At 51.9% G+C, this 6,000-nt stretch overlaps 1 non-coding gene across 1 annotated transcript; it reads right to left on the reverse strand.

Moving 5' to 3' along the window:
* Positions 1-2,178: 2,178 nt before the first annotated feature.
* Positions 2,179-2,251, reverse strand: TRNAR-CCU (transfer RNA arginine (anticodon CCU)). The gene has a single exon. It is a non-coding gene; the product is annotated as a tRNA-Arg (tRNA).
* Between the last annotated feature and the right edge of the window lie 3,749 nt (positions 2,252-6,000).

The raw sequence follows: 6,000 nt of genomic DNA on the forward strand, positions 1-6,000 counted from the left end.
GAAACTCTGGAGTCTTATAACATCCAGATGCCTATGCCACACATAAAACCACACAAGAGACGCCTGTTCGCAGCCCACAGGCCCTTCCAAGTGAGTCTGCCTGCCCCGCTCCCTAGTTAGAAATGCCAGTATCAAAGGGCCACTCCGGGCTCCTCGCTAATTAGACTCAGGTGCACAAGGGTCCCACCGACAGCTAGCCACAGGCTGGCCGATGGCCAGGCGTGAAAACAGGGGGCCTCTCGTGGGACTTTGGAGTCCTTGCTCCAAGAGCCCAGCAGAAGGATCCAGAGGTCAACCTCATAAAGCAGGAGCTGGGAGGGAGGGACCAAGAAAGAGCAAAGGGGGTCTGGGTGAGCACAAGGGTGTGTGGAACAGTCATGTCCCCATGAAAGAACCGGCAGCGTCTGGAGCAGCTGCGGGCCGAGAGAGGCAGAGTGTCACCTGACTTGCAGGGGGGCCTCCCAGACCCCATTCTTGGGAAGCTGGCAGGCTCTGGGTCTGCCCCAGATTATGTAAGCAACCCCACCTTCCCTCAGCCACTTAGTACCTTGCCTTACATATCAGTATTTATTCATGAGTAATTCCTTAGTCTTTAAAAAAATACTATGTTTAAAAAGACAACCTTATCTTTTTTTAAGACTTTATTTATTTGACAGAGAGAGAGAGTGAGAGAGAGCACAAACAGGCGGAGCGGCAGGCAGAGGGAGAAGGAGAAGCAGACTCCCCGCTGAGCAGGGAGCCCGATGTGGGACTCAATCCCAGGACCCTGGGATCACAACCTGAGCCGAAGGCAGACGCTTAACAACTGAGCCACCCAGGCGCCCCGACCTTATTTATTTTAAATATACGGAGTCGTGCTGCCCTCTGCCACTACCAATCCATGACGGAACCTGGAAGGGCAAAAGGCAAATGGCAAATGTTATGATTCTAGGTTGATATGAGGAAGAAAGATTTTATTTTATTTTAATTAATGTATTTTTTTTTTTTTAGAGAGACAGAGCCTGTGAGTGAGTGGAGGTGGGAGGAGGGGCAGAGAAAGAGAGAGAAGCTCAAGCAGACTCCACACTGAGTGCAGAGCCCCACTCTGGGCTCGATCTCACGACCCTGAGATCACAACCTGATATCAAGAGTCGACGTTTAACCGACTGAGCCACCCAGGCTCCAGGAAGAAAGATTTTAGTCTAACACTCGCAGTCCTAGCTAGTGTCATCCTGAGCACACGCCCTAGTATTGGGGCTTCCCCCATTATAATAGCATATTCTTCATTCATTCCTTCTTGAAACGTTTACTAAACACCCCCTCCTCACTACACAATCTGTTGGAACCTGCTACCTTTTGTCTCCCCTTTGAGGGAGGGAATAATAAAGCCTTACTCCAATTTGCATCTGCAGTGCCCGATATAAAGAAGGCTAATAAATATTTCTTGGATGATCGATGTCTGCAACTCAGGCAAGGGGAATAAATGAACAATTTTCTAAGGCTCCTAAATCTGGGTGTTGGGAGACGGGCTGGGAGGGGGGAAACCACGCCGATTGGAAACACTCCTGCAGCGGAGCACAAGATACGTACAGGTGTCCTCCATCCCGTGTGGACCCTGAAACAGTGCTCTCCTTTCACACTGACTTCTCAGCCACCCGAATAACAGATTTCTGCGCAGTTGGACTGGCTCTGACCCAAGCCCGGAGACCCCAAAGCCATGGATCAGCTATTATCTGAGCCGGTGGTTTTTTTTTTTTATATACGTATATATTTTTTTCACTGTCTGGAATCAACCATGAACTGATAAGAGATAGATTGAAAAGATGTACTCCTGCTTTTCATATCTAAATGTGAACTTGTCCAACTCCAGCCCTCATGTTGAAATGTGGTGTCAACAGTTCATTTAAATTGAAACTGAGTCATTTGCTGTTAGTTTCAGATATTGGCTACACAGTTTTCGCTGCATAGGCCCCTTCTCCAGGGATCCCCACCCACATCGGCCTGTCTCTGACTTAAGGCTGCTCTTATTGTAAGTTTAAAGGGGGAAGGAGTCAGGAATAGTATCTGTACCCTTCCCCTGCCTCCTTCTCTGGATAACGGGGTGTGTGTGACATCTGTGCCCCCCTCCCCACCTGGGACAAAATAAGTGGTGAGAAAAAAAAAATTTTTTTTTAAGATTTTATTTTTAAGTCATCACTACACCCAACGTGGGGCTCAAACTCACGACCCCGAGATCAGGAGTCACACGCTCTACCGACTGAGCCAGCCAGGCGGCCCTTTCCATGAAATTGAGAAGCCGTTTTCTCTGTGGTTTGGATACCAAGGCTTGTGTCTGAGTGGTCACAATTGGCAAGCCCAGGAGAGCCGGAGAGGGCCTTTGAGTCAAGCCTGTCCCATCATTTCATATTTTAGGAACAGGAAGGAAGTGCAGTTTACATGCTGGGTCTTTAAGAACAAAGTCTCAGGAGAGGTCACTCGGTAACGTTCTGACAGAGTAGGTGGCTCTATCCAACAGAAAGAGGAAGTCTCTCGGGTCCCTGGCCTGGCCCTCACAGTGAGGGGACAACATCAGCAACATGAGATCCGCTCTCGGGCGACTGCAGACCTCCCTGCGTTCACACGTCACGCGTCTGCGGAGCTTGCCCTGTGCACCCGCTCCAGCAGTTGGCTTTGCTGCCCTCTGACCCGCGAGAGCCTCACTTCAGCCCTGGGTGTTGTTAGTAATGCCCTGCGTTTACTCCTTAAGCCGTGTTTTCCAGGCAGAAAGAGGGGGGAAGAAAAGGACATGAAGAAGGAGAAAGTGTGTCAAGTTCTGCAGAGAACAGCTCAGCCAAGAAAGGGGGCCGAGCTTAAAAATGGTTCTAAGTCAGTGTGCTGCGTGGCGTCATGGCCTGTAAGGTACCAGGAGAGCTCAGTGGTGGGCGGACCTCAGGCTCGGGCTCGGGGAGGAGGTGGGAGGGCTTCAGGAGAGGAGGCTGTAAAGGGTGAGTAGGAACTCACCCGGCCAAGAAGAGAGACCGTCTTCGGGAGGGGCGCCCGCAGGTGCAGGGGCTCTGACCCAAGGAGGGGCAGCTGGGAGGGTGGCCGGTGGGAGTGGCTGGAGCCCAGGGTGGGAGGGGGTCAGCAGCAGTGCCCTGAAGAGCTTGGCATGACAGTTTGACAGGGACGTTCCTTGATTGCTAGGCAGAATAGTTTGGATTTTTATTTAAAATGATAAGGAGCCACTAACAAGTCTAAAGAGGACAGTGACACAAGTAAATCAGCATTTCAGAATGATCTCTCTGAGGCAATGTGGGGGACATATTGGAGGGGCGGGGTCAGAGACCTGTTCTTCGGGGCAGCCGTGTTCCGGGAGCTCCTGCGCTGGGCAGGAACCTCGAAGGCCCGGGGACGACACGCCTGCCTCTCAGCAGCTGGCCGCCGATTTATTGCCGTAACAGCCACCAGAAACTCGGGGGCTTCAAACAACACAGATCTGTGATGTGTCCTCAGCCCGGCCACTTGCTTCAGCAAAACATGGGGGCTGAGAAGGCACTGGAGACCGTCTGCTAACACAGTCCCAGGAGTGACCACCCACCTGCTCTGCTCCGTTCTGGCTGAGAAGCAAGTCCCAGGTCCCACCCACACTCGAGGGGAGGGGATCACACAGGGGCGTGAACACCTGCAGGCTTAGCAGGGTCTGTCTCTACGGAAGGTGACAGATCTTATTTACACCATCTCAGAATCACCCGGGAAAAAGCAGGTAGGGGCCTTCTCAGGGGGCTGTGAGATCAGAGTTTATCTGTATCAATCCAGCGGTTCTGGTGATGCTTCCCCGTGGGGGGCTCACATATGAGGTTATCGCTGTGGTCCTATGACAGGCTGAATAGCTGAACTTTTCCTGTTCATCTTTTTATTCTATTACCGTAAGATCCTTTGGTTTCAAAGTCTGTGATAGACACAGGCTTGAACCCCCGCTCTACCATTTACAGCCGGGTGAATTTGGAAGTGAGGTAGGCGGTCTGAGCATCATCAGCACATTAACTGCAAAGTAGGGGTACGGCTGCTCACCCCGCAGGCTCTCGAGGGCAGATATAAAAGAATGTAGCCCAGGCCTTGCCCATCGGAGCTCCGCCAGTAACGAAGCCCGCATTGTAGCCGAGGCCGACGGTGCAGACCAAGGTGGACTTCAAGGCCTTGTTCAGGGTCATGCACAAAGTGAGCCCTGCTGAGCTGGGACACAGCCTAGACTTCAGGCTTCTCAGCAGGCTGGGACCAAGGCGGCTGCCACAGTGGTAAAGGTAGATGGTTAGCGGCTAAGGTTTTCGTGAGGCTGCCGCCTCCCCAGTGACCCCCTGTCCCAGCTGTCTCCAAGCGTATCCACCCGCTTTGGGAGCTGGGACTCGTTGCTGTGGAGGATCACAGGGCACAGCCTTGCACGGGACAGGGCTCTTCACGGCCAGCCTCAGAAACTGAGTTTTGCTTCTATAAGCGGAAGGTCAGGATAAAACAGTACAGGATTTTGGCGATCTCATAAAATCGTGAAGAACGCCAGTACATCAGGTTTGGGCAGTGGGGCAGGAGACAGGGAGGCTCCTGGCCCACATTGTGCTGAGAACTAGTTCAGCTCCACACAAGACACAGAGGACACAGCCCATCCCCGGAGCTGGACGCGGCCACCACTGAGGCTCTCCATGGCCCTGCCTCTCTGTCAGAGTCCCGTGCCTGATAGTCTTCTTGTGTGTCCATGATACCTCAATAAAGTGGGTTTTTTAAAAGTTTTTATTTAGTTATTTGAGAGAGAGCACAAGCAGGGGGAGCGGAAGATGGGGAAGCAGGCTCCCTGCTGAGCAGGGAGCCCGATGCGAGGCTCAGTCCCAGGACCGTGGGATCATGACCTGAGCCGAAGGCAGACGCTTCACCCCCTGAGCCACCCAGGTGCCCCTTTCTTCTCATTTTCAATGGCAGCTGGCAAGAGATGCATTTTACTGAAGTAATAACTGAGTGAGCACGTTTCCTCAGAAATAAAATGAAGATGACAATGTATCCTTCAGGACTCGTCATGATGGGTAGGTGAGATCACGTGTCGAAGTTAGTCTCTCCCAGAGTATTATAAGCGTATAAATAAGAATAATTATTAGCTATAGAAAAATTAGTATTAATTTAATAATAAGTAGCCATTCCTGTGATCAGTGATTATAAATGTTATTTTCGTGACAATCAACCTGACTCTGAAGGCTCAGCTAGCTGATTGAAGAAGGATAAGTATTCATAAAACAGGGGCACCTGGGTGGCTCAAGTCGTTAAGCGTCTGCCTTCGGCTCAGGTCATGATCCCAGGATCCTGGGATCGAGCCCCATGTCAGGCTCCCTGCTCAGTGGGGAGTCCGCTTCTCCCTCTCCCTCTGTGCGCTCTGGCTCTCTCTCAAATAAATAAATAAATAAAATCTTAAAAAAAAAAAAGAATTCGTAAATCAGGAACACCTACCTGCCTCACGGGGCAATGCTTCCTGGTTCAGATCTGCTCGGGCAATTCAGCAACAAAAGCCCCTTGGAGTCCAGGGCAACTCCGCTTGGCCCCAAATCCCCCCTGTCGTGACGCCACCCCCGGAGGCACAGGTCGTTTGGCCCCTGGCATCGCTGGCAGAGATTGGATTCAGACTCAGGATGAAGTCATCAACCCAACCCTGAAACAAGTCCCAGGCTGTAGGACCAAGGGGGTGGGGCGGGGCTGGGGTATAGGCTGGGAGATCCTGGGAAGTGTCCCCAGCCCTGGGTCTGGGTCCCAAGCAAGGAGAGAGCTGACTCAACCAGGGTCACCACGTGTGCTGACGTCACTGTTTCCAGAGCCTGAGGTGTAAGCCTTCCCGGGATCTTCCCTCATCGGACACTCAGCATTTCCTGCCTGGTGCTTTTCTACCCCCACCTCCCTTCACTTGGCCAATTAGGGTATTAAAATGCCTAGTTCCTGCTGAATTTTCAGAACCTCAGATGACTCATACCGTGCCCTTGAGTGAGTGCACAAAGAATCAAAGCATTCCTG

This window comes from Callorhinus ursinus, unplaced genomic scaffold (genome assembly GCF_003265705.2).
Source record: "Callorhinus ursinus isolate GAN/ISIS: 27379988/994484 unplaced genomic scaffold, GSC_fseal_2.0 scaffold13, whole genome shotgun sequence".
Classification (NCBI taxonomy): domain Eukaryota; kingdom Metazoa; phylum Chordata; class Mammalia; order Carnivora; family Otariidae; genus Callorhinus; species Callorhinus ursinus.